The 11,974-nt window shown below is 47.4% G+C and overlaps 1 long non-coding RNA gene across 2 annotated transcripts in view; it reads left to right on the top strand.

Moving 5' to 3' along the window:
- Positions 1-432: 432 nt before the first annotated feature.
- Positions 433-11,974, top strand: part of LOC138769908 (uncharacterized) — a 65,945-nt gene continuing 54,403 nt past the window's right edge. The window contains exons 1-2 of one of the 2 annotated variants that reach the window (XR_011359345.1): positions 433-606; positions 5,210-5,278. This is a non-coding gene — a long non-coding RNA (uncharacterized lncRNA). Of the gene's footprint in view, positions 607-4,417; positions 4,506-5,209; positions 5,279-11,974 lie in introns of those variants that run through there. The other variant, XR_011359346.1, reaches the window with a different exon arrangement.

The following is an 11,974-nucleotide window of genomic DNA, read 5'->3' as shown; positions in this document are numbered from 1 at the left end:
CGCATTGAGCCGGCTTCTGTCGCTGTTGGGGGGGAGGTCACCGCCGCCATCTTTAAGTGATTCCGAGGCGCGCAGCTTATGGTTTTATCAGTATCTTATCTTTCATAATCAGTGACAATAAAGTAAATATCGAGCTCTTCACCCTAATCGTATCATATGTGTGAGGAAAACGCGATAACTCCATGTAGAGAATTGACATGTACGCGTGAAATACGGCCCGTTATCAACCGTCAGTATGCGACATTCATAATACGGACTGAGAATGTTTTATCATTTGGTAAAGAAGATGTTTTTGTTTCTTCACAATTTGTGGTAAAATTAGTTTTGCCCTTAACAAAAATGGCGAGTGTCGCTTTACCGGTGGATCTGTGTGGGGGTGGTCGCTGTGATAAGCTGAGGAAGTCACGTGGTGACTCATCGCGGGAAACGGCAGCCAATCAGAGAGCGATCCTTCCCGTAGGCTTTGTAGTTGCTGGGTAGAGGTGTCCCCGCGTGGTGGCTGTGAGGAGACGTTGTGTAATGAGGGGAGGTCACGTGGTAGCTGGGATTATAGTTTTGTCTTGTAAAGACATGGATGCCGAGCTGTGAGGCGTGTGGGTGTATAGGGTGAGGCAGGTGTCCTTATTATATGCTATGTAGGCGTTATAATATTGGTGTGTAAAGGTAAAGACACACACACAGTTCACCTCACTCAAATTGTGGGTTATTGCAGTTTATTTGTGGAAAAAAACACGTGCCAGCATGTTTATAGCCATCCTATGGCTCTCCAGCTGAGGTAAAACTACAACTCCCAGCGTTCCCTGAAAACCTGGCGCAGGTCTATAGATGTGACCTGCCAGTGTGATGTCACTAGGATGATGTCATCTGCATTCAGGTCGCCGTTGTGATACAGATCCGCACCTTTTCAATATAAGTCTTGATTTTTTGATCATACGATTGTGAGGAGACAAAAAAAACTCCCCTTTTTTTCATTCTGTAGGGGTCTACTACACATATCGTTCACATTCCCACGTGTGTTATGTGTTATCTTTCACAAAAAAAAAATTAGTGATCATTAACGAGCGCTCGTTGGAGCCAGTTTATGAACGATAATTGTCCCATGAAATAGGGCGGGTCCTATTACATGATTTTTAACGATAAACGATCGCAAACAAGATTGTTTATCGTTAACCTGAAATCGTTCACCATATTGCACAGAACAATGGTCGTTAGTTACGAACGTTACTATGATCGTTTATTCCATCTGATCCCAGCAATACAATGAACAATGTGCAATTACAATGGATGATTAGTGAACGAATGTGGAACTTGAGCGAACGAATGTGGAATTACAGCAAACGATTAACGATAATTTTAGGTTCAGATCTCGAAAGACGAACGATTTTTTGACCGTTGCCTGCAATTACACAGACTGATTATCATTTAAATTCGAACGATTTAACGATTTTTCCCACAATAATCGTCCCGTGTAATAGGGCCCTTAGAAGAAAAAAAAAAAAAACAGAACAGGCTTCTTCATGAGAGAAAAGGGGCCAAAAAAAAAAAACCCCTTGAAAACGTGTTGAACATATAGTATTTTACACGGGACCTTTACAAAAAAAAAAAAAGGGAGGGGGGGTGGTTACAGAAAACCGCAATGTCTGAAACCACAATAAAGGATAACCCAGAGCGTTCCCTATGACAGCTATAGATGGATTTCTGCTCTGAAGACAATGCATCTGCCCGCAGGTGTTCATGCATCCTATGGTTCCTGTATTTTTGTCACTAGCAATCTGTCATGAAAGCTACAGAAATGCATTGGATTAAGATATTCTACTTCCCTTATAGGTCGATACAGGATACAGGGTTTCCCTATAGATTTTCTAGTAGCTTCTTTGCACACAACAGCAGTGAGATGTTCCTGAGTGTTCACCCCCCTCCCACCTATCTATCCTGTTTCCTTTGTCATCTCCCTGCCCCCTCTTCTCCTTTATCTTCCTGCCGCAGACACAGTCGGCACCATCATCATCATCTAATATGCTTCCCATCTAATGATGATACTCATTTACAGTCTGTAAAAATACCCTATAAAGTATATAATTATACCGGCACATATGGTAAATGGGGGACGGGGCTCATTTGCATAGTTATCATCCACAATCCTCACCCTTTGTAGTATCAACCTTTCATGTGTGGGGTATTTTTAGAATGCTTAGAGAGTCTCTGTGGATAGGGATGATGAATGGATCTTCTTTACATTCAGAAAAATGACAAGCTGTTTGGTCCGGTTATAAAGTATAGAGAAGGATAGACCTGTTATAATTCAAAGAATAAACTGATCGGTTATGGATTTAGTAGAATCAGAATCCATGAGGTTTTCTATTGTGAACTATAATTTATGAGGAAAGCGATCTGCCACAAATGAAATTTGTTAAGAATTTCCCCAAAATTGAGAGATTTGGCAAATCAGAAACCTTTCAGATTTCACTTTTGACAATTATGGAAATGGTGAAAGCTATTACTACACAGCCGCACATCACAGGCACTGTTCATTGTGTCCATACTGTACTACTATTACTACTAACCTTACACAGCTGCACATCACAGGCACTGTTCATTGTGTCCATACTGTACTACTATTACTACTCCCCCTACACAGCCACACATCACAGGCACTGACCATTATGTCCATACTGTACTACTATTACTACTAACCCCTCACAGCCGCACATCACAGGCACTGACCATTGTGTCCATACTGTACTACTATTACTACTCCCCCTACACAGCCGCACATCACAGGCACTCACCATTGTGTCCATACTGTACTACTCTTACTACTCCCCCTACACAGCCGCACATCACAGGCACTGACCATTGTGTCCATACTGTACTACTATTACTACTCCTCCTACACAGCCGCACATCACAGGCACTGACCATTGTGTCCATACTGTACTACTATTACTACTCCTCCTACACAGCCACACATCACAGACACTGACCATTGTGTCCATACTGTACTACTATTACTACTAACCCCACACAGCCACACATCACAGGCACTGTTCATTGTGTCCATACTGTACTACTATTACTACTAACCTTACACAGCTGCACATCACAGGCACTGACCATTGTGTCCATACTGTACTACTGCTATTACTACTAACCCTACAAAGCCCCCGAACTTAGGGCCCTATTCCAAGGGACAATTATCGTTTGAATTATCGTTACATCGTTCGGATCTAAACGATTATCGTTCCGTTGAATAGCAGTTAACAATTAAACGACGAACGAGAAATCGTTGATCGCTTAATAAGACCTGGACCTATTTTTATCGTTGCTCGTTCGCATTGAATAAGACGTTGTTCCGTTGTTTGCAGTAGCAACAAACACAATAGCGACGACAAGACGACCACAAGAACAATTAAGTAACAAGTAACAATTATCGTTCCATGTAAATGGGTGAATGATTTCAGGCCGTTCGCAATATCGGTCGTTTGAAATCGTTTATCCTTAACGATTATGCGAATGATAATCGTCCCGTACAGTATGCAAATGTATGAAACCATGTAAATAATGAAAAGGCAGTGGAGATCACCTGAACTAACAGCTCAAACAGCGCGGACACCAGGATGCATCGGGAGCCGGTATGTATGGGGGGGAGAGCGGAGAGCGGCGGCCAGGCAGGGACTCAGCATTGGTATAGGCGGAAGTTATCACGGAAGGAGGAGGAGGAGGGGGAGCGCTCCTGTGTACTGAGCGGCTCCCCCCTGCGCCCGGCGGCATGTCATATCCATTACCCAACTACAGCTCCCATCACCTGTTCATACTATAAGCAGATGATGGGAGCTGTAGTTCAATGTATATGGTCCGGATCGGCGGGAATGCGGCGGATCAGCGTGTGGCGGATCGGCGGGAATGCGGCGGATCGGCGGGCTTACTGTGTATTGAATGTATTGAATGAATACATTTATGCAATACTTTGGGGAGCAAGGACACTTGCTCCCCAAAGTATTCCATAGATGTATTCATTCAATAAAGCACTGTACACTACATTACATTACATTACATTACATAGAAACCCATAGAAACAATAAAGTCCCATAGACTTCTATATAGAGAGCGCCCCCTGCTGGACACTCCATAGGAATTACACCCTGGGTCGTGACGTCACTTCAGAGATATTTCTAACACTTCCTGATCTACTAAATTAAGGGAAATAGCTCTATATGTGCATTTCCCATAATTAATGTACATTAGAAATTTGTATAACTTTTCATAAGTAACAACATATCAAAAATTAATTTTGGCCCGGACTTCTCCTTTAATTGGGAGTCACATTTGGAATACACCTATGGTGGAGTCACACATTACATTATTGTCCTGTGTCCTCTCCTGGTCCCTGATGACAGCTACTTGTCTCTGCAGTGACAGCCCACTCAAGCAATCACTGGCCACAACATCGATGTCCTGTCGGGAACAGGGAGACACAACAGGAGGACACCCGGGGAGCGTGGAGAGTTAAGAATACAATGTTTATTATGTTTTATATAAGAGCAGCACTATATAATTCGTTTTTAAGTGTACCCCTTTAAAGTCCATACCACAGGTCACCTTCCATGTGGATTTCCTGTAGATTTTTTTTACATAGTGTGAGAAATTTCTATAAATCCCAACCACTATGATGTTACTGTAACATGGCAGATTTTCCGCAGTGGCACTGCATGTGAACATACCCTGCGCCGGGGTGACAGGCTCTCGACCCCTAGCTAGATCCCTTTATAGTTACCTCATGTCGCCAAGTCCCGCTGCCAGAGCCGGTCCCGGGACAGAGATATCCCAGTTAGAAGCCGGCGCGCGTGCTGTGGAGATGGGTCCGGCGTTCATAGAGAATGAATGGAGCCGGACTCATCTCTGCTGCGCGCACGGCTCCATTCATTCTCTATGGACGCCGGACCCATCTCCACAGCGCGCGCGCCGGCTTCTCACTGGGATATCTCCGGACCGGCTCCGGCAGCGGGACTCAGCGACATGAGGTAAGTATAAGAGGATCTATCTGGGGGTCGGGAGCCTGTCACCCCGGCGCGGGGGGTGACAGGTCTCCTTTAAACTTGTCCTTATTTTATTACCTATTTATAAACGTGCAAGGCAGTGTTGCATACTATGATTTTGATGAATGCTCCTATTATGTAATGTAAAGGAACTGTTTGTTCATTTTATGCAGATTGCTGCAACATCCTCCTGGTTTTTAAAGATTTGAATAAAAGAACCGAGGATGAGGCGTAAATAAAAGGTACAGCCCCATACAATATAAACTAAAATCATATAGGTAAGCCAAGCTGGAAGGGTCATTGGTAACTATTTTGGGGGGAAGCTACAACCATTAGATTGGTTACAGAATGGTGTTTATGAGTATGGATGTCTGCTCCTTCTGTGGTCTCTGCTAGAAACACATAGCAAAACACCATGTTGCAAAAAATAAATAAATAATAATAATAATAATAAAAAAAAAAATATATACATATATATATATATATATATATATATATATATATATATATATATATAAGTCCAATGAAGGTAGCACACCCAATAGTGGTAAACAGTGATTTATTAAAGCTCGTGCAACAAAAGCGACGTTTTGGTTCAATCCATATGAACCATTCTCAAGCCAGTGTATATATATATGAGATTAAATAAAACCATTTAATTCCCAGACTGGCTAGTCACAAGGTCGCCAGCATCAGCAGAACCCACCACAGGCTGCAGGTTTTCTCCATCAGCATAGTGTATAAGCCCTTCCTGGAGTCTTCACCAACAGATGATGTTGATGGAGATATGAGTCAGGCATTATGGATTATCACCGCCCAACCTGTTTGTTCTCTGAGCAATAAGCTGCTGCCAGGGCAGTTTGGTGGCAGCTTACACCTCCTCTTCCTTTGTTAAAATGAGTGATTGCCTTTTTTCAAGTGAATGGAAACTGAGCTGCAGTAACCAGGCACAGTTATAAAGTAGCCTGTGTTTTTGGTTTATGTTTACATCCTGGCATAACAGAATGTCAGTGTATAGCTTGGCGATACCTGCACTGGATCCATGGATATCAATGCACTAAACATAGTCTAGTAATGTCTGTGTTCAGTCCATTTTTGATAATATACAAGTCTCTTTGTGAGACTCACAAGTGTGTCACAAATTAAATGTATACACTTGAACCGTACAATATGTAGGCACCAGTAAACTACTTTGATCCATTGAAATCAGTGGGTTCTTTGCAATATACATCAGCATACTCTTCTTTCGGTTTACTCACGTATGCCTCAAACAGGCGGTTTCGGAGTACATGCCTAATGTGTTACAACAGATTTATCACTCCACATTTTTGTTGACTTGTAAAATAATTCTTCATATGATATGACGCTACTGGTAAAAATTCCCTATTCACAACAGTTGAAGATATAAAAACTAGGAGTTGCTTGTCATGCTGTAGACGTTTCATACTAGAGGCATTGCTTGAAGCAAATAAACTTTTGATCCTGTATAAACAGTTTTAGAAAAAATATTTCTTAGGTTATAGTAAAACCACATGTATGAGCAAAGTTTAAAGTGACTCTGTCGCCCCCTTTTTGCATTCTGACTTCTCTTCATAGATGTAAAGGGTAAATCTAGCAGTTTTCATACCTTATTTTATATCATACGTCATGGTGCTTGTTCAAGTAAAAAGTTATCTTTTATCATCTGCAGATTGTGATAAGTGGGCGGGGCTTCACTGCAACCGCCCACAGTGCCACAGTATGCCCCACCCCTTCGTGACATCATTGGCACATAGGCCCCGCCCCCTCGCCGACCATTGGAACAGGCTGGCCTAAATGTCTAGGCCTATGTGACGATGACGTCATGGAGGGGCAGGGCCTATGGTGGCTTTGTGGGCGGGGCTAAGTGGTGTAGTTCCTGTGAAGCCCCGCCTACTTAGCACAATCTGCAGATGATAAAAGATCACTTTTTATTTGAAGAAGCACCATGACGTATGATGTAAAAAAAGGTATGAAAACGGTTAAATTTAGACGTGTGTAGAGGAGTCAGAATGCAAGAAGTGGGTGACAGTGTCACTTTAAGCTATAGCTTAGAAAAGGATATGTTTTTGTGAGACCCTATTCATACCATGTTTTCAACATTCTCTGACAGATATATCAGAAATAGCTCACTGCGTATACCTCAGATGGTATGAATCCCACTATATGAATGTACAGGGGACATTTATCATTGCTCTACACCTTAAAGGGGTTGTCCGGCGATAAAAAATTATTCACAGAATAACACACATTACAAAGTTATACAACTTTGTAATGTATGTTATGTCTGTGAATGGCCCCCTTCCCCGTGTCCCACCACCCCCACCCGTGTACCCGGAAGTGTGGTGCGCTATACATTACCTGTCACGTGCCGACCACGGTCTCCGATCGTCAGCAGTGACGTCTTCTTCGGGAGGCCAGCGGATCTTCCCGAGTGCTGGCCGCCCTCTGCAGCGTCATCCGAAGCTCAGCCGCGATTGGCTGAGCATAACTGTGCTCAGCCAATCGCGGCTGAGCAGCTGATGACGTGGCCAATCGCGGCTGAGCTTCGGATGACGCTGCAGAGGGCGGCCGGCACTCGGGAAGATCCGCTGGCCTCCCGAAGAAGACGTCACTGCTGACGATCGGAGACCGTGGACGACACGATATGCGGTGAGTATAATGCACCACACTTCCGGGTCTAGCGTGGGTGGGGGGAAACACGGGGAAGGGGGCCATTCACAGACATAACATACATTACAAAGTTGTATAACTTTGTAATGTGTGTTATTCTGTGAATAATTTTTTATCGCCGGACAACCCCTTTAAGGCTCTGTTCACACAACGTGAACACCCGGCCGTTCCGTGACCCCAGCCGGGTCACGGGAGGGCCGGTCTCAGCCCAGTTCATCCCGGCCGGTAGTTAAGTTTTGATACGGGCACATCAGCGTGCGCCCGCATCACAGCTTCCCATAGCCCACAGCCGGAGCCGCTTGCTTCACTGTGTGAACTGACAGGTCTTTCTGCGGCCGGAATTCAGTGAACATGTCAGTTTTTTCCGGAACGATGTGTGTACGCTCCGGCCGGGATCCCATTGAAAATAAGGCTATGTTCAACCCCTCAAAACTACGGCCGTAGTTTTACGTAGTGTGAACATAGCCAAAGGGTGCATTCACACATAACGGAACCACAGCGGATATCTCGCTGCGGATCCCTGCCCTATACACTCTATGGGCATACAAACTCGCAGCGGGATGGACATCCCTCTGTGATTATGTCAGCAGCCCGCCCCATTAACACCCCGCTTTCGGAGCATATACTTCACCTGCTCCCCGCTCCGGCCTGTTTCGGTGGTCCCAGCATCTTCACGTTCCACTCAGCCAATCAGTCTGCTGCGGCGGGGCAGTGCACTGATTGGCCAAGCAGGATGTGCCAGGGACCCCCGAAGAAAGCTGGAGCGTGGAGAAGGTACATACAGCGGGAGAAGGGACATACAGCGGGATGCAGGGGCGTAACTAGAAATGGCTGGGCCCCATAGCAAACATTTGATTGGGGCCCCCTCCCCTCCTCGATCGATCACTACGCCATCAACACACTCAGCTCTACACAGATTCTGTACACCATATAAATTACAGTACAGTTATATAAGGTGACTTACAGGTGACGTCTATTCTGATAAGAGTTGTTTCCTTTTCATCATCTTCTTCATCCTTCCTGGGCCATTAGAACGTCTCCGAGCCACGAATCCGCAGAATCTGCCAGAAAAACATATTAGACACCTCACTCTGTCACCATCCTCATCTCTCTACACCAGGGGTGGGGAACCTTTTCCATGTCGAGGGCCGGTCGGGCATTAATAAAATCATTCGAGGGCCGCATACCGTGTGCGGCAGTTAGTAGCGTGGGTTTGCAGCACCCAGGGCAAGGCAAAGTATTGTTCCCCTAGTTCCCCTGCTATTGTAGTTAAAGGACAACTCCCGCGGGACCCCCTCAAAAAAAAAAACACAGACACACACAGACACCATACTCACCATCCCTCCGGTGACGATCGCCACTCCATTCGCCCGCCGTCCGCCTCACTGTCACCGCCGTCCGCCGTCCAGCGATGTCTCTGATTTCCGGGTCCTAGGGATGGAAAAGGCTGCCAATGCGCTTGCGCACCGGCAGCCTTTTCATTGGCTGGAGCGCATCACATGGCTTCCAGCAACCTCAGCCAATCAGGGCTGACGAAGCTGGAAGCCATGTGATGCGCTCCAGCCAATGAAAAGGCTGCTGGTGCGCATGCGCACCAGCAGCCTTTTCCGTCCCATTCAGTCTCTATGAAGACGCCGAGGAGGAAGAAGACCCGGACCGCCCCCCGGCTCTGACGTCGTCGTCACCAGATGCCGCCCGGGAGAAGAGGACAGTGACGATCGTAATAGGTAATGTATATATTCTTTAACTTCCGGGCGGGGCGGTCGGGGGTCCGAAAGTGGGGGAAGGGGGCCAGAGCGGGTATTTAACCACATTACAAAGTTATATAACTTTGTAATGTGTGTTAAATAAGCTAAAAAAATTTTTCGTGGGAGTTGTCCTTTAACCCCCCCCCCCAGTGATGCCCCTTGTAGTCTAGTTAACCCCCAAGTCATGTCCCTGGTAGCCTAGTTAACCCCCCCAGTGATGCCTCTGGTAGGCCTAGTTAACCCCCATCAGTCATGTCCCTGGTAGCCTAGTTAACCCCCATCAGTCATGTCCCAGGTGGCCTAGTTAACCCCCATCAGGCATGTCCCTGGTGGCCTAGTTAACCCCCATCAGTCATGTCCCTGGTAGCCTAGTTAACCCCCATCAGTCATGTCCCTGGTAGCCTAGTTAACCCCCATCAGTCATGTCCCAGGTGGCCTAGTTAACCCCCATCAGTCATGTCCCAGGTGGCCTAGTTAACCCCCATCAGGCATGTCCCTGGTGGCCTAATTAACCCCCATCAGTCATGTCCCTGGTGGCCTAGTTAACCCCCATCAGTCAGGTCCCAGGTGGCCTAGTTAACCCCCATCAGTCATGTCCCAGGTGGCCTAGTTAACCCCCATCAGGCATGTCCCAGGTGGCCAAGTTAACCCCCATCAGGCATGTCCCTGGTGGCCTAGTTAACCCCCATCAGGCATGTCCCTGGTGGCCTAGTTAACCCCCATCAGGCATGTCCCTGGTGGCCTAATTAACCCCCATCAGTCATGTCCCTGGTGGCCTAGTTAACCCCCATCAGTCATGTCCCAGGTGGCCTAGTTAACCCCCATCAGTCATGTCCCAGGTGGCCTAGTTAACCCCCATCAGGCATGTCCCAGGTGGCCAAGTTAACCCCCATCAGGCATGTCCCTGGTGGCCTAGTTAACCCCCATCAGGCATGTCCCTGGTGGCCTAGTTAACCCCCATCAGGCATGTCCCTGGTGGCCTAGTTAACCCCCATCAGGCATGTCCCTGGTGGCCTAGTTAACCCCCATCAGGCATGTCCCTGGTGGCCTAGTTAACCCCCATCAGGCATGTCCCTGGTGGCCTAGTTAACCCCCATCAGGCATGTCCCTGGTGGCCTAGTTAACCCCCATCAGGCATGTCCCTGGTGGCCTAGTTAACCCCCATCAGGCATGTCCCTGGTGGCCTAGTTAACCCCCATCAGGCATGTCCCTGGTGGCCTATTTAACCCTCCATCAGGCATATCCCTGGTGGCCTAGTTAACCCCCATCAGGCATATCCCTGGTGGCCTAGTTAACCCCCATCAGGCATGTCCCTGGTGGCCTAGTTAACCCCCAAATAAAAAAAATAAACATCCCACTCACCTTACCTCTGTTCCCACGCTGCCCATGTCCTCTTCTGTCCCAGGTCCTCTGTGCCAGTCTTTCTCCTGCAGGCTCTGCTGGGGAAGAAGCCGGCATAGACAGCATCCTCCTGTGTCCGGCAGCTGTCACAGACACCGGAGGATGCTGTGTGCGCCGGCTCCTTCCTCCTCCAGAGCGGCGCGCATCACAGGGGAGCTGCGGGCCGCGGGCCGCATCGGGAGGTCTCAGGGGCCGGATGCGGCCCGCGGGCCGGAGGTTCCCCACCCCTGCTTTACACACTGCACATCTGTATTGGCCCCTTTACTCCCTCATTTAGTGGGTAGCCCTGACACTATGTGACCCCCTTATAGTATATGCCCCTCTGTGTATTCCCCCTTACAGATGCCACTCGTGTTGGCCCCTTATAAATGACCCCCCTGTGTTGTCCATCCCCCTTATAGATGGTCCCCCATGTTTTACCACTTATAGATGCCCCTCATGGTGTCCCCCTATAGATGCCATCTCATTTGGTCCCCCTATAAATGCCCCCTTATGGTGTCCCCAATAGATGGCCCCTGTATTATCCCCGTATAGATGGCCCCCTGTATTATACCCCATAGATGCCCCCTGTATTATCCCCCTATAGATGCCCACTGTATTATCCCCCTATAGATGCCCCCTGTATTATGCCCCCTTTATTATGCCCCTATAGATGCCCCCTGTATTATCCCCCTATAGATACCCCTGTATTATCCCCCATTGATGCCCCCTGTATTATCCCCCATAGATGCCCCCTGTATTATCCCCTATAGATGCCCCCTGTATATCCCCCTATAGATACTCCCTGTATGATCCTCCATAGATGCCCCCTGTATTATCCCCCATAGATGCCCCCCCCCGTATTATCCCCCATAGATGCCCCCCCCCGTATTATCCCCCATAGATGCCCCCCCTGTATTATCCCCCATAGATGCCCCCCCTGTATTATCCCCCATAGATGCCCCCCCTGTATTATCCCCCATAGATGCCCCCTGTATTATCCCCCATAGATGCCCCCCCTGTATTATCCCCCATAGATGCCCCCCCTGTATTATCCCCCATAGATGCCCCCCCTGTATTATCCCCCATAGATGCCCCCTTGTATTATCCCCCATAGAT

This window comes from Dendropsophus ebraccatus, chromosome 12 (assembly GCF_027789765.1).
Source record: "Dendropsophus ebraccatus isolate aDenEbr1 chromosome 12, aDenEbr1.pat, whole genome shotgun sequence".
In the NCBI taxonomy this organism is placed as follows: Eukaryota; Metazoa; Chordata; class Amphibia; order Anura; family Hylidae; genus Dendropsophus; species Dendropsophus ebraccatus.
This window is presented reverse-complemented; position numbering and strand designations above follow the sequence as displayed.